The sequence below is a fragment of the Serinus canaria genome, chromosome 20 (genome assembly GCF_022539315.1).
Source record: "Serinus canaria isolate serCan28SL12 chromosome 20, serCan2020, whole genome shotgun sequence".
Classification (NCBI taxonomy): Eukaryota; Metazoa; Chordata; class Aves; order Passeriformes; family Fringillidae; genus Serinus; species Serinus canaria.
In genome coordinates, this window is record NC_066333.1 from 424,315 (window position 1) to 451,729 (window position 27,415).

A 27,415-nucleotide genomic window follows, 5' to 3' on the forward strand; every position below is an offset into this window, starting at 1 on the left:
CTGGGGACACGTCCTCAGCTAAATTTGTGTTTTGGAGTTTACAAGTTTGATCAGCCTTACTCAAGCAAAGGGAAGTGAAGGAAAAGCCAAATAACATGAATGTACCTCTGCTCTTCCTATTTCTCCCCCCCAACTCTGAATCCCCTACCCCAAAACTTGGTATTTTAAAGAGAGCAGACTCTGCTCACACCCAGGGAAGCTGGCTCCCAGAGCATCTTAAAATGCCTGAGTTCAACTATCCACAAAGTCCTGGCCAGACCATGTGGAACCCTCCGCATACCCCTGGGTCCCCTGCTCAGAAACCCAGAGCAAGTGTTAGCTTTTCAGAGAGCAGTGACCCCGAAAATGGCTCTCAACCCACAGGGAGTCAAGAAAATGGAAGATGCCATGTGGCACCATGCCCTACCTGGTCTCCTATTTCCTATGATTTCACTCAGCATCCCAAAAATCCTTCCTTACCCTTCACCCCCTCTGATACTCGTGACACCTTCCCTCCCCCCACCTCACCTGCCACTCCCTCAGCTTCACCCCTCTACCCCTCCCAGGGAGCGTCTGCTGATGTGATGTCACCAGGAGTCCCCATCCCCTGCCCACTGTTCCCACAGTGGGGGCACGCCCACTGCTTGTCCTTATAGTACCACCTCTGATCCCAATGCCTCCAATTCAAAGAATAGGGAGCAGGGAACCGCAGACCCAATACAGGGTCCCACTTTCTCATTTGCCCCTGTTATGTATCAGCATGGAGAGCAATGGGGAGGAGCCCAAACTGCTAATTGGAAAGTTTTTTCACAACAAATAATAAAAGAGCTCTGCAAAGCACACAAAGAGTATAGCCCATATAGCCCATACTTCTGTGGCCTTTAAAATGCCGAACTGGGTAACACGGTAGTAGTCCCACATAATTTAAAACAGCTCTTTTCATGCCTCATGACCTCTACAGAATTAAAATTATGAGAATTAGCATGGAAACAACTGCTAAAAGAGGTTCTCCCAGACTTGCATGCTCATCCAAACACAGCAAAAGATGCCAATGGCTTGCCAATTACCATTGAGCATCTCTCCAGTGAGGACCCCAGTACAAGTTGCAGTTATAGAGGCACTTAAAAGAGTCAAAGACACAGCTGAAAAAGCCTTCTTTACCCTCCAACCTGAAGGCCCATTTGAGCCATATAGTAAGATCAAACAGGTACCATCAGAGTCTATTTTGAGATTGTAGAAAGGTTAACTAGAGCTATAGAAACCCAAGTTAAAAAAGAGAATGCAAGGGAAGAAGTTTTAGAGGAAATGGCATTTACAAATGCAAATGAACAGTGTCAAGTGGCAATTTTAAGCTTACCTTTAGAAACACCCCCCTACACTAAAAGATATGTTTCTAGTTTGTAACCGGAAAGTGCCTCTGATAAGTATGGCTCAGGACACCAGACCAAAGCTGCTGCCAAGACCACCACAGCAAATCGCGGTTACCAGCCCTGCACCCATTCCTTCAGCCCAGCAGCACAATGGGCAGCAGTGAAGACCAGCAATGCCTCACCCCACAAAGCCATGCCTGCTTTGTAACTACCTTGGGCACTGGAGTAACCAGTGCCCCCTGAAAAAGCAATTTGATGAATTTAGAAATAACAGGAGAGGAGAACTACAAGTGCTCCCAGGGGGTCAACAACAACAAAAAAAACTGAATGGGGAGTGCCGGCCTGCCAGGAGCACAGACACAAAAAGAGCAGGCCAAGGGAATGAAGGAAGCGAAAAAAACCAAGCACATGGTAACATCTCAATTTCTCTAAGTGAAGCAGATGCTTCAAGGACCACTTCTGCTGGTCCACCACCAGATGTGACACCAAATAACATTTGCTCTGACTTAGGTGAACCTATTCTAACCGAAACTTCTGTCAATGAGCCTTTCAGGTTACAGCTGACAGAACCACTCCACCTGAAAGACAGTGACTGGCATTTTGTCTCCATCAACCCACAACAGCAGGGTACTTTGTACCAAAATCACTGTAAGTACATCCTCACTGGGGACACCAAACACACACCACAAGAGATAGAAATTGCTCCAGGAATGATAACATCAGATCCTGAGCAATTCAGTCTCGGGCTGCACTGTTTCCACCCACCCCTGTTTCTTCTCAAAAGACAAATCGTTGCACAAGCTATCTCAGTGCCGAGTTTGCCTGAAGGCACCAAAAAACAAGGGCCTACAGTTGCCCAGGTCCAAGCTATTGGGAAGGAAACCCAAAATCTGGTGTAATGTCAGTGGGGTTGGGGAGTCAAAACACATTGAGATGCTCATAGACACGGGCACAGACTGCATAGTGATCCCAGCACAGGACTGGCCAGCACATTGGCCTTTGCAAAACGTGGCTGGTCACGTTCGAGGTCTAGGGGGCATGCAATTGGTGAGACAATCCAAGAGCGTTGTCCAAATCCAGGGGCCAAATGGACAACTGGCAAATAAACATCCATTTGTGTTAGATTATCCACCATTGATCTGCCAGTGGTATGTCTCTTCCTTACTCTCCCCAGTGCGTGCAGCCGCAGAAAAGGCCATCATCTATCATTATATAGATGATATCTTTGTGTGTGCCCCCAATGATGATTTACTCACCCACGTGCTTGACCTAACAATCAATGCTAACAGACAATCAACAATTGATTGTTGCAGGGTTTGAGCTACAGGAAAAGAAAATTCAAAAGATGCCACCTCGGAAGTATTTGGGCTTAGAAATTGGAAATAGGACCATTGTTCCTCAAAAATTAGAAATCAAAACAAATATCGAGACCCTTGTGGATATCCACAAGTTGCGTAGGTCTTTAAATTGGGTAAGGCCCTGGCTAGGTCTGATCAATGAAGTCCTTGCCCCTCTTTTCGATTTACTGAAAGGGGGAGAGGACCCAAGTTCTCCTAGGGCTATTACCCCAGAGGCTCAGAAAGCTCTAGAAAAAGTTCTGACAACCATGTCCACAAGACAGGCCAACCAATGGCCTGACCTGCCACTCAAATTTATCATCTCAGGTAAATTGCCACACCTCCATGGAATAATTTTCCAGTAGAAGCAGAAACAAACACCTAAGGCAAAAGAAACACCTAAAAAGGGCCAGGACCAGAGGGACACTCTCTTGATGATAGAGTGGATTTTCCTCAGTCCCCAAAAGTCCATGAGAATGACAAAGCCCCAAGAGCTGGTAGCAGAACTGATCCGGAAAGCCAGGACACGGATCAGGGAGCTAGCAGGATGTGACTTTGAGTGCATTCACATTCCAATCGGGTTAAAATCAGGCCAAATTACCAAGGCAATGTTGGATCATTTGCTTCAGGAAAATGAGGCAGTGCAGTTTGCTCTGGAGAAATTTCTATCCGTTGGCCTGCCCACAAAGTTTTCTAATGAAAAGTTCAATTTATTCTGAAATTGGGAAGTGTTCAAAGTAAGAGACCTTTAAAAAAGGCTCTGACCGTCTTTACAGATGTGTCCGGGAGATCCCACAAGTCCGTTATGACATGGAAAGATCCTCAAACCCAGCAGAGGGAGACGGACATTGCTGAGGTGGAAGGTTCACCTCAGGTTGCTGAGTTGGCTGCAGTTGTTAGGGTCTTTGAAAGGTTCTCAGAACCATTCAATCTGATTACAGACTCTGCATATGTGGCAGGAGTTGTATCCAGAGCAGATCAAGCAATACTTCAAGAAGTGTCTAACATCGCACTTTTCGAATTGCTCTAACATCGCTCTCAAAACTTGTTAAGTTAGTTTCCCACCGAGAGCAACCATTTTATGTGATGCACGTCAGGTCACACACCGACTTGCCAGGGTCTATCACTGAAGGCAACAGAAGGGCAGATGCCCTTGCTCCACCTGCAGAGATGGCCACTCTCCCAAATGTTTTTGAACAGGCAAAAATCAGCCACCAGCTTTTCCACCAAAATGCACCTGGCCTGGTTTGACAGTTTCACATCACTGGAGAACAGGCCAAAGCGATTGTGGACACATGCCCAAATTGCCAACAACATGCACTCCCTACGATGAGGCGGGAGCAAACCCAAGGGGGCTGAACAGTTGTGAGCTGTGGCAAACAGATGTAACACACATACAGTCATTTGGACGGCAAAAATATGTTCATGTCAGTGTAGATACCTTTTCTGGAGCGGTCTATGCCTCTGCCCACACAAGAGAATCATCCTCTGATGCTGTAAAGCACCTCCTACAAGCTTTTTCTTTCATGGGCACGCCCAAGGAGTTGAAAACTGATAATGGGCCCACTTACAAATCCAGGGAATTCAGGAGCTTCCTGCAGCAATGGGGAGTAGAGCACAAGACTGGCATCCCCTACCCCCCTACAGGTCAAGTCATAGTAGAAAGGACTCACCCTGATATCAAAAGAGTCCTGGACCAGCAACATCACGTCCTGAAAGTGGAACCTCCCCACATCTAGTTGTTCAGAGCACTGTTCACAATCAATTTTCTGAACTGTTCTTTTGGCAGCCTGAATCCACCCATGGTACGCCACTTTGGGGGGAGGAGTCAGATGTCAGTGAAAGAAAAGCCTCCAGTCCTAAAGGACCCTGAGACTTGGAACACAGTGGGACCTTACAAATTGGTTACATGGGGATGTGGATACACCTACGTGTCCACCTCCTCTGGTTAAAGTGGGTTCCTTCCAAATGGGTACGTGTCGAGGATTTTTTGCAGATAGAGGAGTTTTTTCAGGACAATGGCCATATTCAGCTGATGCACAATCCAGCCTGCTTGGGATAATGGACAATGGACACGTTCACAAACAATAATGGACACATTCAGAAAACGGGGTCGGTATATCCTTGAAAAAGATACAAGAGTCATCTGGACTCAGCAAGTTTGTCAGTGAGCTTGGGAAAGTAAGGAAAAAGACAGTTCATGGCTGGGACAGAAGACACAGCCAGACACGTGAAAAATTAGATGATCCAATCAGCATTCTATCTTAGACGCATGAACAGCTAGGCCTAGCCAATCATGTATTAGCTAGAGACGTGTGGACAGTAGAAAATTATTATAAATATAGTCTTTTTAGGGATAATAAATTTGGCTTCACTGGATCATATTGGTTGTGGTGTGATGTCCCTGAACTTCCTCATCCCGCACTTTTCCCCCCACAGGTAAGGCCCTATGTCCCGAAGGTCTCAGGGTAGTCTACAGAAGTGCCCCAAGTTGCTTACACTGCCTGGAGAAGGAAACGCCACACATTCCCTGGAAGAAATCCCATGTACATCTCCTGTCTGGAATAGTTTGTCATATATTTCTGTCTTAAGTTTCCATTTACCGGTTTAGATCCTGCTGTTTGTGTGCAGACTCGAGACACCATGAGACCAAGTCTGCTCCTCATCCTACTTGCAGTCACTCTACCAGCAATCTCCTGGATTGTCCCTCAGCCCAAAGCAAACGTATCTATCTCTCCACAGCAACAGCCTCTGACCCCCTGTCAACTTGCCTGGTAGGAGTTCCTTTTAAATCCGCAGAGTTCCCAAATGAAATGTGGCACACTTTAAATGAAGTTAACTCACTCGCACCTCTGCCTGATCACTACCCTGCTGACAATCCCTTACTGTTTTGGCAGGAGTGGGCGAGAAAGTTACCAGTGCCAAAAAGGGAGCCACAAGAGTTCCATCTCTTAGGCTCCATGAATGCAACCTTTTGCATTCACTTTAAATTCAATTCCAGTTACCATATTATGAAGCTAAACAAAACACCTATCCTCACCCTAGCAATCTACATTACACAGACAAAAATTGGTCCAAAAATTCAGTCCTAGTTATGCTCTCATCAAATGGTGATTATAAGCCCCGTGAACTCCCAAAAGGTGTGTTTTTAATATGTGGAGACAGAGCATGGCCAGGTCTCTGCCCTTGTCTGCTCAGAGGTCCATGCACCTTTGGCAAGCTGAGCCTGTTTACCCCAAATCAAACAAATCTAATGCACTGGCAAATAAAAAACAATACACAAAAATTGGCTATCCAAAAGAGAGACCTAAAGCAATTGGACCCAGCCTGTAATTGGGAAATTGTTCACTGGTCCAGACTTAAGGCCACTGCAATTACAGTCCTTCTGCCATGGATCTCGGCAGCAAAAAGCATGGGAGAATTAGGCCGATTGGAATGTTGGATTGCATAACAGGCAAATCTCACTTCTACTGCCCTGAGTGACCTCTTATCAGATAAGGAAATTACCAGGCAAGCCACCATTCAGAATAGGGCAGCCATAGACTATCTGCTCCTTCTGTACAACCATCGCTGTGAAGAATTTGAAGGTCTCTGCTGTCTCAACTTGTCATTGAAAGCAGAGAATGTCCATGCCACAATCGACAAGATGAAAACCATGGTGAAGGAAATCAAGAGAGAAACAGACAACTGGCTGAATGGACTGTTCAAGGGCTGAGGACTCTCGGGCTGGTTGGGATCTATTCTGGAAACTGTGTTTTTAGTACTGTTTATTTTAGTTATTGTTATTGTAGTTGTTAGCATTGTTTTTGGGCTAATCAAGCGAATGGTTTACAAGCTAATTCCAAGCTCATCTTCCCCTCCTGAAATGCATCATTTGGAAGCCCTTAGTGCTCCAATGGATGACACAGAAGCTTCAGTAGAAAACACTGACCCTCCTGAAAAGGAGGAACCAATTTACCAACCGTAGTTTGGCAAGAATTCTGCCCCCCAAACACAGACCTCTTCGACCAGTCATTATCATGTTAGGATTGCAGTTTCAGAGACAGGCACAGGACTGAGCACACCAAAGGTCACAAGACAACAGCCAAGATTTGTTGATGGACGTGCCCTTTTAGAGGGGATTCAAAATTCCTGCAGTTGAACACCTGACTGGTCAAGATCTCACTGGCCAATGATTTGTCTGCATTCAGGACTGAATGGGTCCCCAGCTCGAGTTCCAATCCAACCTATCATTGCCTTACCCGGGGACTTGTTTACCTCTAAAACAAATTAGGCCACCCAAATTGGGCTTCTGTTATGGCCAAATTTATCTGCTCAGCTTCAGACCAGCTGTAGCTGTGACAAGTTACATTACTCATATGATGTTCTATGTCCTTTCCTGCCCAGTGGCATCACACTAAAGCAACACCAGTGTTAGCCAGTGTCAGAGCTCACACAGTTCAGACTAAACCACAGAGCTCTTCTTGCCAGTTTCATGCTGAAGGACACGTTCAAATGGATCTGTTCCAAGATGCTTTCACATCTACTGGGTTAACTACTTCCGTCAGCATGTAGTTCAGGAGGTCCCACCCAGGCACCGGTGAGGGCTCTTGAGGGTTTTGGCTAGATGATTATCCAAATCAAAACAATCAGCACTGTCACCATCAAGGCATCCACAACACTTTCTCCTCCTGACATCTCCTTCCTGTCCTGTGTCCCCACCCTTCAGCACTCACTATGTGTAGCTGAACTCAATTGCTCCCCAGCACACACACACCAATGGCAAGTGGGGAAAATGCTGTCTTCAGCAGGAACATGCTTTTAAGCAGCTTATGATGAAATCTGACTGCTTTCCACCAGATCCTTCAGCTTCCTCTGCAGTTTTACTTTCAGGCTTGTTCCTGCTTCATTTCAGCCATGCTTCCTACTAACCGGTGTTTTCACACTTTAAGTGAAAAAAAATTAATCAAATGTGAATACATATTGCATTGAGCAAAGTAAAGCATTCAGAGCAAGGTGGATTGGAAATCTGCTTAAATGAGATTTGAATAATTATTTTTATCATTAAATACCACATTTCAATTTACTAAAATTTAATGCTGATTTTGCATTTTATTTATCTTACTGAAAAAGTCGCATTTTCACCGGTTACTAAACATTAAATTGCAGTGACTCAAGGCCAGGTTAGATGGGGCTTGGAACAACTTGGTCTAGTGGAAGGTGGACTTAAAGGGCCCTTTCAACACAAACCATTCCATATTATAACCATTCCACCAAACTGAGCCTTCTTGCTGTCTGTGAGAAACCAGTATTTACGTTATTGTATAGCTAAACAAAGAATTATTTAGAACTTCAGTTTTCATATTTTTGAATGCAATTTTGATTGATATTTTTTAGTTCATTTGTGTGGGGTGAGACTGGGACAGAAGAAAAATATTGAAATTAAATGCACAAGAAAAAAATTGTAGAGTAACTTTTTATTTAAACTTTATGTTTACTCACATATATAAATTGTACAACCTAAACCCAACGCAGTAACGTATTCACTGGTGAAGGTGATCTCTTGGCACGAACAGTGTTTTATATATATATATACACACACATACATACATACACACACAAACACACGTGCAGTCTGGATAAACCAAACTTAAAAATCATTACAGACACATGCCAAGTTCAGGAAGAACAAATAGTTCTGCTCTTCGGCAGCTAAGAAGACACAAATGCTTCTTCACAGCCTTTCACTGTGCTGTACGTATTATATACATCTGAATCACTTCCAGGGTCTTGCAGCTTTTCTTCTTCAAACTTGGAAAAAAATAATTTTGGTCATCAGAAAGTAGTATACTTCCAGGCAAAAGCTGATCAAACACTTCAAGAGCTCCAATTTCAAGTTATCTACCATGGTGGACATGGGAGAGTCCGTAAGTTTTATCACAGCAAATACATATTGTTCAATATGAAATACTGATGGTTAATAAGAATATCAAAAACATAGAAGACAGACATAAGTCTTTGGATACAGTTTCACTATCTTAATCTGCTCTAGCTGCAGGCTACTTGCAAAAGGGGCATTCACAGGACGGATACAAATTTTAAGACCACATTGTACAAAAAACAAATTATTAAAATAAGATTTTTATTACATGCTTTTTTTCCCTTCTTCTTCATTAATAAAATAATCCTCTTATGCATGTAGTACTGCTCCTTGAGATTCTCAGAACAAGCTCTTTCCTCTTTGGCCCAACCTGTGTCATTGAAGGACAACCTCTTCTCAAGTATCAGTGCCATTACTTCAGACTCATTGTGACTGCCACACAGCTGTCCCTTCCATAATTTCCAGTCTTGTGATTTTTCTTCCAAGCAGAAAACATCCTTGCCTATGTCAGACTGAATTGCATGTCCCTCCTGAGACAGCTGGCCAGGAGAGGCAACTTCACTTAGCACAGTTAAAAACAGTAATGGATACAGGACAGACAATTCAGGACCAATTCAGGAGGTAATTTCATTACTCATTTAGAACAATTGTGAGTTTCTGCCAAAAGGGATGCTCCTGTCCTCCCTCCCTACACCAGATAGAACTTCCTACCTCTCCTTCCCTTGCACCAGGCTGATGATTATGCTGTAACATGGCAAATCAGATCTCTTTACTCTCTCCCTCGTGTTTTTTCTAAGGCTACCTTTCACTTGGATGAGTGAACTGACTGATGAAAAGGCTCCTTGTGTGCCATCTTTTTTTCCTAAATCTGTCAAGTGTTTCAATTTGAGGTTGGATTGTAAGAAACCACGTGTCTAGGCAGCATTAGCTCTTCAGCTGCGTCAGGGAGCAGACAATGCACATGCTCGGGACACTGCTGGATGATATGCAGGGGCCTGCACTTAGCTTCATGGTATGATAAATCTAATCCATCCAGATAGAGTGTATACAGAACATAGGACAGAACTCTAATTTTGCTAATTTGAGTTGCCTTATTGTAGGGTATTATTTCAGGACATATAGAGGAATTAGTTTCACCGCACAGCCTCTGAAAGAAAACCCAGACCCTTAAGCTCTCTCCTTTGCTCCATCCCCTTGCAGCCAAGACCCAAACCCTGCCTTGGGTTCTGGCATGCTTGATTGCAACATGAGCAGGTGTAATGCAGACTTTTTGCCAGGCTAGCTTTCTGCTAGCTTAGTGAGCTGAAAGAGCCTATCAGACAGTCACATAAACATTAGAACCAACTCATGTAATGAGGACCAGACATGTAGTGACCTCTGGAATTGCCTCCAAATCCTGCAGTCTAAGTTGAGGATCACATACAAAAGGGTAGGGAAGTATATTCACAAATTCACTAGAGTCTTCATGGTGCTCTGTGGAACAAGTTACTAGGGCTATAAATGAGTACCTGAGCACACATCAGCATGGACATTCATGTTTTAAGTTTCTGAAATGGATAGAAGCCTTTTGATAAACCAGGTAATAATGTCTTATTTCACAGAGGGTAGAAACACCCCTTGAAGTGCTCAATGCCAGGTTGGATGGGGCTCTGAGCAACCTGGTCTAGTGGAAGGTGTCCCTGCCTATGGCACAGGGGTTGAAATTAGATATTTGAGGTCCCTTCCAACCTAAAGCAGTCTGTGATTCTGTGATGCAGCAATGGACCACATTTTCCTTCAGCCAGTGTAAGCATCCTCCCTTGCAAATTACAGGGGCAGTTTGCAAACACATGCAAAAATATAATAGAGACATAGGACAGAAAACACCAGCTACTTAAGCCAAACATCACTCATAAGAATGACTTGTGTTTGAAGTCAGTTATAAAACTGCATATAAAGCAAATACCTAAAATACCATTAGAAGGCAAGTGATGTTTTTCATAGAATTAGGAATGCTTTTGTGCAAGCAGCTGTAAGCCAAAGGCAGGTGGCACTCTGTACCAAACATGCCTTCCCAAATTCTGTCAGATAGGCCTAAGGAGGAAACTGACCTACTCACCAGGTTCCATGTTCACCCAAACCCAAATTGCTCTCTACAGACTTACAGTGGATGGTTCTGGCTGCTTGTGAGTTAAGCTCTTTCTGCAAAAGCTTTGGCCATTACTGCCTGAGATATGCAAAAGTACAGCAGGCATATCCTCTTATACTTTTAAGATCCAAGCCCATGCCTTCCTAAAATGCTAAAAGAACTTCTGTTTCCCTTTTTCTCCACCCTTCTTTCCCCCCCATTTCCTCACTCACCCCCACACCAATTCCTGTTAAAATCTGAGTGATCAAAATCAGAAACCAAGGCTATCTACTGTGTGAACTGAACTGGGTAAACAACTTATACTAAAAAAGAGCAGTTTTTAGAAAGGTAAGCTGAATCTGTATAGCTTTTGCTTGCAGTATCTACCAGGTAAAAGCAGTAACTTCTTTTTTTCTCACCCAAACTTCTCCACACAGAAGTCCATGGGTTAGATTAACTCAGAGTTTAGTTTTCATTAAGAAGTAACAGTGCTAGTTAAGGTGGTTCCTATTAAGTGCAATTCAGTTTGGTACATTTGGGATATAGCAAACATTCACAAGCTTAACACAGTTTCACATCACATATATTACAATGGAAATCCATGATCCCAAGGGCAATTGCCAACTAGGACACACAGTTATTGTAAACAGACCCCTGAAGATGTTAAACCACAAAGATTTTACTTCTTTCAAAACTAACTGAAGATCTCAACACAATTTATTTAGTTCTAATACTCTAGTCCTGAACCCTGGTGGACTATCACAAGTGTTTCATATTTAACCCCTCCGTGTTTAGAAAGACTTGGTTAGAGCAGATCAATTCCTGATTTCATTCCGTAGAAATCAGCATGAGGTGAGGATGCACCACATCAAAGCAACAGCGAAGGAAACAGCTGACTACACCCAAGTCCAAAACTAGTTCATCAATTAAGAATTAAGAGGAAGTTTCTCAGAAGCCTGCTCACAGCCTCTTTTGCAGGTAAGGACAGCACAACAGGAACATGACAAGGTTTATGTTTATGGGACTTGGATGCAATTGCAGAACCATGGAGACTGGAAGGTATTTCTGAAGGAGCGATTACTCTCCAAGCAAGAGTAATTTGAAAGCTGGATCCAGTTGTTCAGGGCCTTACAGATTTGAAAATCTCTAAGGATGTAGATTCTAGCATTATATACCATTCTCACTGTAAAAGTGGTTTCCTTTCACCCAACGGGAATTTCCTTTGCTGCAAGTGGTATAATGAATGAGATTTTTAACCTGAAAATATCACAGGCCAGAATAAAAAGAAAAATGAAAATGAACACATCAGAAGAATTTAAAATTCCCTTTCTAGGACTGTTTTATAATGAATAAGGAGTCAGCTCAGATACTTCACATTACAGGCATAGCTGGAGCAGAAATTAATTTCCTGGTAAATTTTTCAGGGCAGATGTTAATTTATCAAAATAACAGGATTAATATTAAATTGATTGCCAACTCTGAAAAATGTTCAACCCTTTCCAGAAAAACAACATGTGAAGAACTGTGCAAGATCTGAGTAGTGCATCATTACTCTGATTCAGTTCAAGAGCAAATGTCTAGGATACAGCAGAAGAAGAGCACCTGATAATAATTCCCCTTCGCTTGTACATCCATCTGTACTTCAGGCAGTGTCTGTCTCTCCTGAGTCCTGTAGAAGTGTGGTCTTGTTCACAGGGGTTCCAGGATGAGGGAAGAGACGAGAAATTTGACTCCATGTTTCAGAAGGCTTGATTTATTATTATATGATAGATAATATATTAAAACTATACTAAAAGAATAGAGGAAAGGATTTCACTAGAAGGCTAAGCTAAGAATAGAAAAGGAATGAATAACAAAGGTCTTCTCTCAGACCGAGACCAGCCGGACAGGTGATCTGTGATTGGCCCATAATTGGAAACAGCCTGATGAGGCCAATCATAGATTCCCCCTGTTGCATTCCACAGCAACAGATAAGAATTGTTTACTGAGGCCTCTCAGTTTCTCAGGAGGGGAAAAATCCTAAAGAAAGGATTTTTCATAAAACATGTCGGTGACATAAAAGCTTCTTCCCCTTCTTCTTTTCAGTGCACTGAAACACTGCTGTTCCTTGTGAACACAAAAGTTATTTATTCTCACACTTTGTGCTGCAGAAAAACAGCAAGACAGCCTCACCCATGAAATCACCCATGAAATATTGAGACCCCTTCCTTGAGTCACAAAAAATATCAAGAGCTTGACCTATTATATACAGAATATTCTTTCACCCACTAATACAAAAATCCCCCAAAATATGCAATATAAAGTAAGACACCCTGAAGATTTTACCAAAAACTAACTCTGACAGACCATTTGAACAGCTCTGAGCAGTCACAACTCCCACTGCCCACACATGCTGCCCAGAGAAGGAACTTTCCAATGCCCTTGGCAAACAGCAAGGATAAGAAGACCAGCCTCAACCCTAAAAAAGCCTGAAAAATCTTCTCTAGAGACAGGCTGGCTTGCCAACACTCACCTGGAGAGAAATTTTCAAATGCTTTTACTTGGTATAGTATTTCCTTTCCGTAACATTACTTGCATATTTCTCCCATATTAAACTTTAAGCAGAATTGAAGCTGATGCAGGCATCTCAGACAAAAAATGAAAGCCCTAGTTACTTCTGTATTGATTTAATTCACTCCAACATTACTTTTTTTTCCTCTCTTTCCAAGTTTCATTGCCATCTCCTTTTGGAAGATGGCAGCTGTATTACATACCCCATGTCCAGTATTGCAATGTTATAGTTGGGGTATCTAAAAAAATCCTCAGAAAATATTTAAAATGTTCTGAAGAAGGGTAATCGTACCATAAGATGTAAGAAAGACCATATTAGTCAGATGAGTTGTGGTACAATCAGGTGCTAAACCCAACTGTAAAGAGTATCGTATTTGTTTAAGCCACCATGAGGGAACCAAAGTGTGGGTACTTTTTTGAGCCTCGTCCACAACAATTTCAGCTAACGAGCTTTAGCTGACTAGTGGAGAGGTCTGAAAGCACCCACAGAGCACAGAACATTTAATTATCTGTGAAACCTTAGAAATTCAATTACTCTGGATCATAATAACAATAACACTTTAAAAGTAAAATGATAGTAACCCACCTTACCACTGAACATTTCCTCAGCACCTCAAGAGTCAGATTCAGTCTTGGGCAAAGCCATGCCCTGCTCAGGAGCAAGATGTCCCCAAGTAGACACAAGGTTCTTGAGACCACATGCTAACACAAGTGACCATGAGGAGTTAGCTCAACAATACCAACAAACTGCACCACTCCACTCCCTACTCTTTCAAACCCCAAATATCTCAAGGATTTGCAGATTATACAGCTTTTATTTAATGAAGTGGAAATAATTACATGCGTCTGTGACTAGATGCACTTCTGCCGGTCAGGAGCATATATTAAACACAACTCAAAAACACAGTTCACTTGAGTAGTTTATGAGTTTAAGTTAGTGAAGTCTGTCTTTATAATACAGTAAAGAAATGTTTAGCAAGGGGTTGAATTAGCCTAAAACTGCAAGAAATTAATTCTGCCAATAAATATGCAAACACAACAAAGCACAGGTAACAAACCACAAATAAATAGTACCTGTACACTGAAGCCATATCCAGTTTCCATTAATCCAAAACCACCTGCTTTTCTAACTCCTGTGGAGCAATGTGAAAATAACACTACTGCAACTGGTTGGTATTTTAATGTCGTATTATTTCCGTAGTAGAGGGAGCTGGAACTATGACCACAGCGTAAGAAAGTGCCACCATCCCAGTTAATGGTCAGACAAAGAGGGTATATTAGGTCTTGCTGTCACAGATATTTTAATACTCCAACCACAACCTGAAAACACCAGACACAAGGTGAGGCTGTACGTCCTGAGCTGCAGGAACTGTATTTGACTTTACTAGATATTTATACTATAATATTTTGTTGAGAAGTTGTACTGATTTTCCCAATGAAAATTGATCAGAGGGCAGATTTTAGCCTTTCAGGCTGCATATACCTACACCGCCGTTAGAAAGGATTTCTCTTGTGCACAGAGCTCTAGAGCTAAGCTTACAAAGCCCCATGAACAGCATTCTGATGAAGTGTTAACTGCAGAACAAATCAGCTTAAATCCAGGGAATTGTTCCAACAGATTAAAGACTTGATGCCAAAGAGAAAAGAGGAAGTCCTGCTGCCACTTCAGAAATATCTCACTTTGTTTTGAGCCTGCAACCCACTATTTCCATTTGGTCGTCTAAATTTTTTTATCAAAAGAGACTGAATAATAGGTTCACATACATGACATGCTGCTAAGACTGTACTTCCATCATATCCTCTTCAAAGACATCTTTTTGAAACTGAAGAGCTTTGATCTATTTATCATTCTTTACAAGAATTCATTGCACACCTTTGATCATTCACATCAGCCTTTTCAGAATCTCTCCCAGTTTCACTGGGTCTTTGAGAGCGATGGGACTAAAACTCATGCAGCACTCACAACACAGCTGCACTGTAAGCATACACACTACCGTTTCCTAGTTTGATCACTATTAGTTTTCCACAAGCATCTAACCTTGAATTTGCTTTTCTTAACAATGAGATAATATTTTGATAGAGCTGCCTATTATAAACTCCAGTTCTACCTCTGACTGGAAAAGCAATTCAGAGCTCATCACTGTACACATACAGTGGGGGCTGATGTCCAGCTGCATTACTTCACTGCTGAATTTAAAATGCTGCTTTATCACTTAGTGCCACAGGATTTTTTTTCATGTTTCCTCAGAGCTAACTATGATAATGTATGCTTAATGATACAAATAAATGCCACTTGTCTTCAGTTTCTTTTGGCTTCTACATTGTTCTCTGGCAATGGTTAATACTGTGAAAACACTGTATAAAATAGATCTTCCATCTGTCTGATTTATAGCTATATTTTTATTGGATGTGCCAATAGTCTTCATGGTCTCAGAAATGCCAGTTATTCTTCACTCCCCTCCTACACCAGTCACCCTTTCATAAAGCTTTATTACTTCCCTTTGTCCTTCCAGTGGCTTCCTTCCAAGAAGCAAAGTTCTAAACTATTTAACGTCTCCTTCTCTCTTCTAATTCCATGCCTCTGCACTCTCATCACCTCTCTCTCTCTTTTCTAGTTCTCTTATACTCAAGAGTTCACTGATTATGCTGATAATGGGCTCCAGTGTTGATTATTCATATGATTTTACTGCTTTATAGGACTTCCTCAGGGAGATCTATCAGAGTTTCTCTTTGGAAGTGTGCTGCCCCAAACCTTCATAAATGTTTATGCAACATTTGACATAACGCCCTGCTTCCCCCATCACTCCCAGAGTTGGGAATTTCATTAAAAATATTTTACTACATAATTTTAAATCTAATGCTCATATACTTCTCTCTTGACTTCAAGTTGACAACAACTCTTTTTTTTTTTTTTAATTAGCCCTTTTATGTACATTTGCTCCATTTGTGTATGAGCTACACTAGAAGCTGCAAATAGAAAAAGTATCCATATCCATCCACTGCAGAGGATGGATATGGATCCATCCTCTCCTTGTCCTAGAGCTTTTATTAAAGGGTACAGAGGGAATCATCACAGGCTCAGGCATTAATTTATTTTCAAAACAATGGCTTTATCTGCTTTAGTTGAGTAAGTTCATCATGATCTCTCTCTAGGCTGTACAATTGGTCTTCCTGGACCTTTCAGGCAAGGCTTCTTATGTCAATATTACTCAATACAGTGAAGTCAGAGATCAGTTTCCTCGATCTACCTGAACCTCCTGTTTAGCACAGGAACACATATTTTTTTCTACAATTCCTTCACCAAACCACACATTGGGATTAAGTAGTCTTGTTTCTCTTGGGATCTTTGGAGTCAGTGTGAAATAACTTTGCATTTAATGAAGGGACCAACAATTTCCACAGCAGCTCAATACAGTGGCACGTGATACACTCCTGTTAAATATTCACCTCAGAGATTAAATGTTTTGATTTTCCTCCAAATGAAGACGTAATCAGGGAAGAAACCAAGAAAGAGGTAAAAGCTCCAAGGCTCCTTCTGCAATCCCTCTGCAGACAGTTTGGAGAAAAACAGAATCCTCACCATCACTGACTGAAAGCTGTTTTCTACTTTCTGCTATGCAATCAGCAGTAATAAATGTCATGGCTCTTCATCTAGCCACTGCAGGAGAGAGACAGCACAGCACCGCTTAACCAAGCTTCTTACCAGGTTGGGGTGACTGTGTGCTAAGAGGTGCTAAGAGGAAGAGGCAGTAGTTATCATTGTTAAGATGTGATTGTTCATCTTTTAAAAAATAGGAGGATACAGGCATGCCACTAAAATAAGGATAGAACTTTCTCATAGCTCCTCAGAAACCACTGCAGGCCTTGTCTGCTTGGCCAGACAAGAGAAAGAAATCCCCCTCCTACAGCAACTACACCTAGAAGTTCAGAGGCACCAAAAGACACTAGGAGGCAGGCACCTCTGCTCCCCACAACCTGCCTTTCCCTGTACCTCTGATCCACACAGATTTCTGCAGGGAAGCAGAGACCAAGGGCATGGAACAAGTCCCTTGATGGATGGAAAGGTAAGTGCCAGTCTTGAAAGCTGAGGTCCCAGACCCTGGAATCACTGCTGCTCAGAAGAAACCTTGGTGTTTCCTTAAAAACACAAAAGAAAATTTGATTCTGGGGATTGGCTAAAAATACTTCAGACTTCACTAAATGAAATGTTTAAAGATCACTATTTAAACTCTGAGGGCTTTTCCTTACTGAATACTTTGACAATACAACGACTGTATTTGCTTAAGTAATTTTTAGGCCAACAAGGTGACTGATGATGGCTTCTGCATAAGCAGTTCATTTTAACCGGCAGACAGGATAAAAATAGCAGCATAAGTGCCATGTTTATAATCAATCCATAGCCCAGAACAGCTGAAGATTAGAGATCTGAGAAAACATTAATATATCACATCAGTGGATAAAACTACTGGAAAGCAAGGTATCTGCATTACAACATTTTTCAGTTCAGACATTTAATGCTCAGATAACAAATTAAGCTTTCTGGTGCAATGTATTTAAAGCCATTTCAATTTTTTTCCTCAAGAACTACTATCTACCAATGAGAGAAAGCAGAGAGATTAATATTCTGGAAACCTCCCTAAATGGCTGAGTAATATGTGCCTAAACAGTTCTTATTTTATGAAAATGAAGTACTGACATACAGTACTGAAGTACTGTACTTCTCCTACATTTATACACAGTTTAAAATTCACATTTCTATTTTACTGTGAATTTCTTCAAAGCTTACTATGCCATACAAGGGACTTTATCCTATTTGTTATTTCTTCCTTTTTTTAAAGGGAGCACAGGCTTTTCTAGCTGTTTTATTACTTTTATTGTTGAGAAACTCCTGTCTTTATTAAAGAAAAATAAAACAGTTGAAGTCAAGAGGGGAAAAAGCAGTCATCTTTTGTAAGGCCCAAGGAAAAACCTGCATTACTCTTCTACTACAGACAAAAAAGATAAAATGCTCAGTGAATGTCTCCTCCATCTGTCTGAGAAATCCTATGCAGCAGAATTTCCAAAGCTGGCATTTGAAGGCTGTCTTGGGCTTGTATTGCAACCTCAACAAAACATGTTTTTAAACAAGGAAAAAAAAAAGATGAAATTTTTTTCCCCGGATCAAACCAGCTCTTGAGGACATTTCCTGAAGCTCAGCCCCAAGTGACACAAGCACTCAGCTCACAATCTCTTCCCAAAAGCTGCTTCTGCACTGCCTCCCAGTGCTGCACATTTTCATCCGCTCTTCACTGCTGATGCTGGAATCCCTGCAGAAATTCTGCTCCCTTCAGGATATCAGAGTTAATAATAGTAATAATAAAAATAAAATAAAATTTAAAAAAAAAAGGCAGAATGACAGACTTCTTAAACAATGTTCAGTAAGGAAATATAATTTTGTAACACCTAAAACCACTGCCAGGAATGCATTCACATGGAACAGGCACAGGACCCCCCTCCCGAGAAACCAACTGGTAAGCTCTGCAAATAGTTTTAAAGATATTTTTAAACTCGTCTGAGTGTAGCATACATATCATTACAGTGGCATAGAATTCCCCTTGAAAACACTTCATTTAGGCGATTACTACCAAATGTCACATCAAAAGCCATTTCTCACAGTGTAGGCTCAATCACCATCCAAAGGGCTTGATGGGTTCATTATTCTTTTGAAGCTTCTGAAGTGCACATGACCAGGCAGCCTTGGTGTTGACACTGTTGTTTCCCAGATTTCAAGAACTGCTCAAATACCTGGATACAGGACTGTCAGGCTACCAAAAATTCGGAAACTGTTGCCAACATTCCTATGCATTTACAAAGAATTAATGAAGACATAGTCAACATCAAGACAAAACCAAACAAATAAAAAAACCCCAAAACCAGTAAAAAACATTTGGTTAAGAAAGGCGCAAGAAGTCTGTGTTACTACTTTGGTATGACTATCTCAGGCCAGAGAGGGACCAGAAAGGTGGCATGTCCTTAAGACTGGAAAAGACCTCTAAGATCATTCAGTCAAATAATTAAAACACTAAATAGCAAAAAAAAAAAAAAAATAAAAAGTCTTCTATTTACCAGACAAATACAGATATATCAGAAAGTAAGATTTGAGGGGCAGTGGGAAGCAAATATGACAGCATTTTTTATCCCTGCACGTCCACTTCTATGCTTCCCAGAATGCCACCACAGAATTTCAGAAGAACCAGGATAGTCCCCAAGGAAATCAGATCAGCAAAGGTTTTTAACTTCCTTGCAGGTCTGGGGTGAGAACTGGAACACTGGCTGACTGACAGGGAATGCTGCAATACAGTCAACTACTTTTAAGGCAAGTAACACCTCTGAGTAACCATCACAGACCTGAGATGGCTCCTTCCCTTAGAGCACAGCCACAAAGAAATCAGTCAGCAATTACTGTGACCAAAGAGTCTGGTCACAGATCCTCTGAGCACATGCAATACATCCAGACAAGCACATATTCAAACACCAGGACAAGAAAAATCAACCCAACCCAGCCTTAATTTTTTTCAAAAGCTTCTCCAACTGCAAGCATCACACTTTGCAATTCCACATCAATAACTCTTTTGCATGTTGGAAACAGGAGAAATGCTCATGTTTTCTATTTTCTAAGATTTGAACTGCTGCTGAAGAGATCAGAGAAAGAGCTTTTGGAGAGCAACAGAGCTCACCCACACATGGAGGTGCTTCCTGAAGCTTGGCTGGCAGCAGGAAATACTTTGAGTTGTTTGGGGCATTTTAATAGAAGCTTAGAAAAACTTTGTGATCCATTGAAATTACAGGGAATTTGTCTCTGGCTCCTGCCTCATGCGGTCAACCCCACAAATGAGTCCAGGGCCAGGATAGCCATGAGCGCCAAGTCTATTTAAAACAGTTACAAATACAGAAATTAAGTGTCCAAAAGGTATTGAATACCTGGACAATGGTTCTGCTCAGTGTGGCAAAAAAAATATTTTAAACCTTTACTCTCTTATGTCAAGGCCTCCCCACATATGGCAGCATTCCTGGTCTGGGGTACACCTGGATCTCTACAGCACACAGCCCATACCACTGCTCCCTTTTTCTTCAGTGGGGCACCAGGAAAAAAACAAAATCACACTTAAGCAGAGATGACCCAAACTACTCCGTTTGCTCTTTTCTACAAACCCCTCTGTGCTTTTGTAGTCAACCTGCTGGAAAAGTCCAGCCCTTTTGCAACTTAGACATTTGAGCTGAAATCTTGAGAATGACAGGTTAGTAACTGAAAAATGTCAGGTGAAAGCCCTAGATTATCCCAACTCTTCAGTTACAATAATTCAGTTCTATAGCACAGCAGCATGAATTAGTGTGGTGCCTGACCCTACCAAGTCACATTATAGTCAGGGAGACAACCCAGGCTACAGCACAGGCAAGCCAAGGACTCACCCCATCGTGACGGACAATTTTCTAAGCAACAACTCCTTCCTTATGTTTCTTACAACACCAGAGCAGCAGCTACAGTGGTTGCATGATATAGGCATTGCACAGTTTAAAACGCTGAATAATATCCCTCCTCTTAAAGCAATGCCCCCACTGTCAACCAGCAGCCCAGCGGTCCCCCAGCTCTGCTCTCAACTCCAAAGCAGTTCTGGACCCCCACAGGCACTGTGACCTCACAGGAGTGTGACCATGCTCACCTGTGTGGGGATGGAGCACAGAGGTCACTCACTGATCAGTGACCTCAGACTGTTTAATAAACATGAATTGGCAGGAATACCTTCTGAGTGTTCCATCCACCTATGCTAGAAGTAATAATAAAATCTCTCACTGATTTTTTTCCCCCAATAATGAATGCTTCCAATTAACTACTTAAAACATGTCAGGAAAGAATAGTTTTATTCTGTGGCTGAGCTAATCCACGTAAAGTTTTTCACCAAACTCTGTGCCTTTCTTTAGGTCAGCCAATGGATAAAGCCCAAATGTGTTGTACAATGAGAAAAATCTTCCCTGGCTTTCCTGAGGGCCATATGATATGTATTTGCCAGTACAACACTACTAAGTCAGCACTAATTTGTAATTTGTTGGGCTCATTTTCAGTCCAAGCTGTTTGCAGGCTGTGGGGCAGCAGGAGTGCCAGAGGGGCACAGCACAGGCAGAGCGCTCCCAGCAGGCGGAACTGCCACACATCCAGACAACTTCAGTAAACCCTGAGTGGGAAAGGCCCTGCCTGGACTAACACGCAGCTGAAAGCAGACCACAGAGGGTGGGCATAAGTGATCAGTTTTCCCAGGGAGAGAGACAGCAAGGAGCCTTTTGCAGCACTCTACCATACACTGCATTAATTAAGTCCGAAAAGAGGGGCAAGGAGCAGTGAAAGTCTCCTGAGGATACAAGCTATGCTGAGAACAAAGAGAAGGGCCAGCTGAAGATCTGCAGAAAAACCCTCAGAGTAGTAGTGGAGAAATAAAACAACAGATTAAATTCAGCACAAATAAAGTTCCAGTCTGAAGATAAACTGTCTTTATTTCACATATAGAGTGGCGTGCTCCAAACTGACCATTAACATTCAGAAAATCTTGCTGGAGTCACAACAGATTGATTAAAGCATCAGTTCAAAGTCATTCAACACACGAAAAAATAACATTAGAAAATTATTAGTAATAAAACTACCATATAAAAATATAGAAAGGCTACATCTTAAATCCTGGATGAAGCACCTGCTCCTTCCTTTCACGAGAACATAACAGAAAGGAAAATATTTTTTAAAAGGAAACAAGGTTTGAAAATACAAATGAGAAATAATCAATCAGGCTAGGGCTCTTCTGCCTGGAAACAGAGATTGCTGCAGTGACATACAACAGAAATCTGTAAAATCATCAACTGAATGGAGAAGGTAAATTGAGATCAGTTCTTCACTGTGTCCAAACAATACAACAGCTAAGAGATAGGAAATGAAGCCAGCAGCTGTCAAGTTTAAAACTAAACAGAGATAGTCAGCACCTACAAGGTGATTCTGTGCTCTGAAAAATCTCCCCTGGGATGTGGCCTTACATATAAGTGGATGGGAGACATGGGGTAGTTCACAGAAAAAAATGCATTAATCATGAACAAAATAAAAGCAAACAACATCTACCTCTTGATGTCCTACAAATGACAAGAGACAGGAGGGCCATCAGTCAAAGGTTTATATTACACATCCTGATCTTTTGATCATCTCTTTTTGGTCACTGTTAGAAAAGAACAGTGTTCTTACATGACAAAAATCAATTATGTCTCTGGTACTCCTCAGACCTTTTTTAAACTCACTCAGCTTACTTATCTGGCAAAAGCTGATCTTCTGGGGAGATGAGGACACAGGGGGGCTGGATTAGTACTCTGATTATGCAGCAAACTGAACTGGACAGGAAAACCTCCAGTAAATGCTGAAGGTGGTACAAGAGAGAGCAAGAGTATGTGACCACCCCTTTTGCATGGCAGCCGGTCTTTTGATCAGTTTAAGATGTAACACACAGCTACATCACCAAAGCACAGATGAAAAGGAAACAACTGATTGCCTATCTTCCCTGTTCAAACACAAAGGTTAAAGCCACAATCCCAGCTCTTGTGGAGGAAAAAACCGTGCAGCTTCACATCTTTATTCCATCTGCTAGCTACAAAGAGAGTCTGGTTTATACATGACCAAATAGTAAAGGTTACTCTAAAATTAAACATTACATTTATAACCTCTCCTAGTTTTATATAAAGTAAATAAGGAAAACCCCTTTGGGGAACTAGGCCCATTGTAAATACAGAAATGCATCCAAGTCTGGAAAGGACAATAGCCGAATGAACACAGAGCTACTCCTTCCATGCTTCCCACAGCACCCATTGGATTACCATAATAAATGGTGCTATACCAGTCACAGAATACAATGGGATATGACCAGATAGAAAATGATGAGTGATCAGTAAGATCATTAAAAATCCAGCAAATTCCATTTATAATTCAGAATTTACAAGAGCAGAACTGAAACCCAAGTGAGGTTATTTAAGTCTCTCATCAATTCTTTGCACAGTAGTAGGCACAGTCACCCAGCCCTTTCCACAGCAGGACCAAATCACAACTGCTCTGCTTAATAATTGACTGGACTGGCCAGAACACTGAGAATCCCCAGAGAAAATCAATACAGGATTTTATTATTCCTCCCAAACCACATTTACATAAACATGAAACCACTGAGGAGTACTGAGACACCTATCAGGACCACTGTCTTCACCATGACACAAGGAAGCTACCAAACTGCTCCTCTGCTCCTGGAATCATCACAGGTTAAACCAGGCCATAATATTCACAGACTTAAATAGCCTGACCCAGCACCGCACAGCGCCCAACATGAGCAGCACAGACATATTTACCTTCATCCAAGACACAGCTGACACAATGAGCACAAAATAAGCTCTGCTCAGGGAGGGTTATGGTGTTAGCACTGCCTATGGAAACAGAACTGAGGGTTTGGCTTCGCCATTTTCCAGGAAGAAAGCAAGATACTGTTTGTGAGAATGAAAATGAAGTAATTAAAAATTAAAACCCCTAGTCTCTTCTTACACATAGAAGAACAATCCTTCCAAAATTTAAAGCTGAATTCCTTTCTTTTTTGTTTTTATTTTCATCCTTAAACTATACTACAATTATATTTTTTTATGCTTCTTACTGAAATACCTATATGTTACTACTTTGCTGTAATGCTTACCTTGAGCACACAACAGAGGAATGTTTAAAAAAGAAGTCACAGAAGTATCTCTAAAAAGATTTTCTAGTATATCTTTAAGGAATCATAATACGTTGTATGTAATAAAACTTCTGAAATCTAAAGGTACCACTACACTTACAGTTTCCAATGGAGAACACTGAGGACTGTGTATGACCAATGTGAAATAAGAGCTGCAAATGGGAGAACTGGAGGGTTTCTGAAGGTGAGATCAGAAAAATCCAAATCAAACCCATTTATTAATTTCAATTAATTTTTAACCTCAGATGCAGAATGAGTAGCTAGGAATATAGTTACAGGTTCAATAATGCTGCTTCAAGCAGTTGTATAATTTTAATTGTATAGTATTGTTTGATTTTCATTGTGTAATATTTCCAGCTTCTACCTTTGCAAATATTTTGATACAAGGCAAATATAAGGCACATGAAGCTGCTGCCCTAAGACACGGCGCTTTGTGCACCACATAAGGCTCAAAATCCCAAACAAATAATTGAAATTGGAACAGTCATTGCCCATCTCAAGCCCCCTCAGCAATTCCCAGACCAGCAGCCCATAATCCAGATGAATCCTACTGATCACTTTTCTTCTTCAGGACTCCACCCCAGCTCACTAAGCAAGACATCTGGTAAGCTCTGCTCGCCTAGCCCAAGGAAATTATAGTCCTAGAAAACTTTCATGTTAATTTTAAATTGAGCTCCCTCACTCTACACCACCTTTCTGCTTTTTCCCACAGACTGATGCGCTGCTGTTACACCTGGTTTGCCAGGATCCATCATTTGGAAGACAAATGCTGTTTCTACAGACAAGGCAAAGCAGAAGCTAAAGCAATGAGCCTTTAAGTCCTCTGATCATGGGAGACTCACAGGCATGCCTGACACACACAGCAGAACCGGATTCTTCATAGAATGGCCTGACTTGGGAGGGACCTTAAAGCTCACCCAATACCAACCCACCTGACATGGGCAGGGACACCTTCCACTAGACCAGTCTGCTCCAGTCTGCTGAGCCCTGTCCAACCCAGCCTTACGTACCTGTACTCCATTCTTCTCCACTCGTAACCCCCATCTTCCCATCACCTCGCTATTCAAACACAAAAACTCTTCTGGATTTCCCAGACACAACCCCCGGGATCCTTACCAGACGGTTCCCGTTCTCTGGAGCAAACACGCGTGTGACCAAGTCAGCAATTCATGCTGTTACTGTGCTTTATCATGACACTGTTGCACACCGGCTCCAACCTCCTAGCGAGCCACCACAGAACGGTGCAGACCCCACGCTCCCAATCGGCAATGCAACACCCCGAGGCAGCGCCACGAGCCGCCGGGCAGCCGGGACAGGGCTCACAGCCTCGCTCGTTTTGTAATACCCCATCTTCTGTAGTGACCTTGATAATGATGCTCCTTAAGGTAGCAGAAGCCTCTGATTTCGAGACAACGTTTTTAATTACTCCTTGTGACTTACACTAAAAACAAAATATTCATTAAACAGAAAAAAGAGACATGATGTAACAAGCCAACGAAAATCTTCAAAAGCTATTCCCTTCCCATTCATATCCCTACAAGGCTGGGCCGAATTAAAGATAAACACCCAGTTTCCGTTGTCCGAACTAAATAATACAAACGAGAATTCTGACATCTGAATAGCAAAAAGAAAAGCTATAAATGAGAGAAAGCAGAACGCCCGACGCACTCCCGTCCGTTATTTACATGAAAAAAACACCTCCGTAATAACCTCGGGCACTTCCGAGGCGTTTCCCCCACTCCCAGCGCAGCCCGGTGTGACGAGGATCATTTCCCATTCCAGCGGGGGGAGCGGGTCTCTCGGCCGGCGCCCCAGAACGGAGCCGGGCTGCGCTCAGCCCCACCTCAGCGGCGCGTCTCGGCGGCGGCACCGATCCCCCTCGCGGCGAAATCACCCCCGCCGGCGCAGGGGCGCGGCGGGACACATAGCGCCCGCGGGCGCGGCTGCCATTTACTCCGGCCCGCCCGCCGTTGCCGCGTGGCACCTGCTGCCCACGAGCAGCCGCGCGTCCCGGAGCCGCAGCGGTTCCGCGGGATTCCGCGGGTGCGGGGGGCAATCCCGCGGGGCGCTGGCCTGGGACTCACCTGGACCGCGGCACCTCCGCACTCCGCCCGCCGCGGCACAGAGCCCTCTGCGCCTGCGCGGAAGCCGCCTCTGCGCGGGGTCGGGACTACAAACAACATGGCGCCGCCCCCCACCGCCCTCGGGCGGCGCCTCTCGCAGCCTCCCCCTCCCGCCGACAGACGGCGCCACCTCGCTGGGCGCGCACGCCGGCCCCGGCCCCGTCCCGCCCCGCCCCGGCCGTAAGGGCGCCGCAGAGGCAGCGGTGCTGTTGGGGCTTAGGAGTAAGCCGGTGCTGTCGTGGCTTATAGGGTGGCCTCCTGTGAGCACGGCTGTCCCTCCGTCCCCGCTCAAGGGCCGCAGCCGTACCCGTCCCATAGCAAGCCCGCTGCCAGTATGACAGCGCTCCGAGGAGGGCACTTGCTATCCTCCACCTCCTCCCGCCTTTCCCCCTTTCTAGGAACGTCTCCGAGAGGAAGCACTCCCTTCCCAGAGTAGTGTGGCATTCCCAGGGCCTCTCGCCTTACCCTCCGTAGGGCTTTACCCTAAACATTTTAAGATCGTGGTATTTCCCAAACCTTGTCTGTGCCCCGGTTTCTGGTGCCACCCTGTGGTCTTTGCCCTTGAACAAATGGAGTAAACAGCAATTCAGGCAGACTACACCACCTGTATTGACTGTGCCTCCCTACGAGGATCGGGATTTTCTTTGAGATCCCTCTTAAGAAGCGTGCACTAAATGATCACTGGGTACAAGCCAGCCCCTGAACGTGCCGGCTGAGATGGCCCCGTGGTGGAGCTGAGCGTACCCACGGAAGCCTGGATGGCCCTGTCCAGCCTCACCTGGGATCCCCACCACGCCCTTGGGAAGTCCCATTCCCGATCAGCCCAGTGCCCTCCTCCCTGCCTCACTTACAAGAAGGTGCCTGTCCCCAGCTGTACCTTCTCAGCTTGGCTTGGAATGGACCTTGGCTTTTAAGTAGCTTGTCCCTTGGGCAGACTCCTACAATCTTGGTATTACACCCCACCAACCATATTCTAATTTTTTAATTACATATTTTTAACTTTTGTTTCATATAGACAATTTTTCATCTAAAAGCCATTAAATAGTACCATGCCAAGAAATGTCTGCCCCTTCTTGCACAATACCAAGCATAATTCCAGCTCTTAGTAATACCTTTGAACTTGCCTGGGCTACCGGGAGCTAGAGAGGAAGGAAGAGGTGGACTCGTGCAGGCACTATAAGCAGAAACATCAATACTGCTTTTTCCATTTTTAGGGATTATGTAAACTAGATTAGCTAGTTGGAACAGAGGTAGAAAGAGGGGAATTTCCTGCCACAGGACTGTAAATCACTGCGCTGGCTCTCCCACCCAGGAAGC

At 43.0% G+C, this 27,415-nt stretch overlaps 1 protein-coding gene across 3 annotated transcripts in view; it reads right to left on the minus strand.

Moving 5' to 3' along the window:
• NDRG3 (NDRG family member 3) overlaps positions 1–26,196 on the minus strand; it is a 68,305-nt gene extending 42,109 nt beyond the window's left edge. For all 3 annotated transcript variants that reach the window (XM_009098783.4, XM_018923831.3, XM_009098782.4), the window contains exon 1: positions 26,060–26,196. The gene's annotated coding sequence lies outside the window, so the exon portion shown is untranslated. The remainder of the gene's footprint in view (positions 1–26,059) is intronic.
• Positions 26,197–27,415: the final 1,219 nt, after the last annotated feature.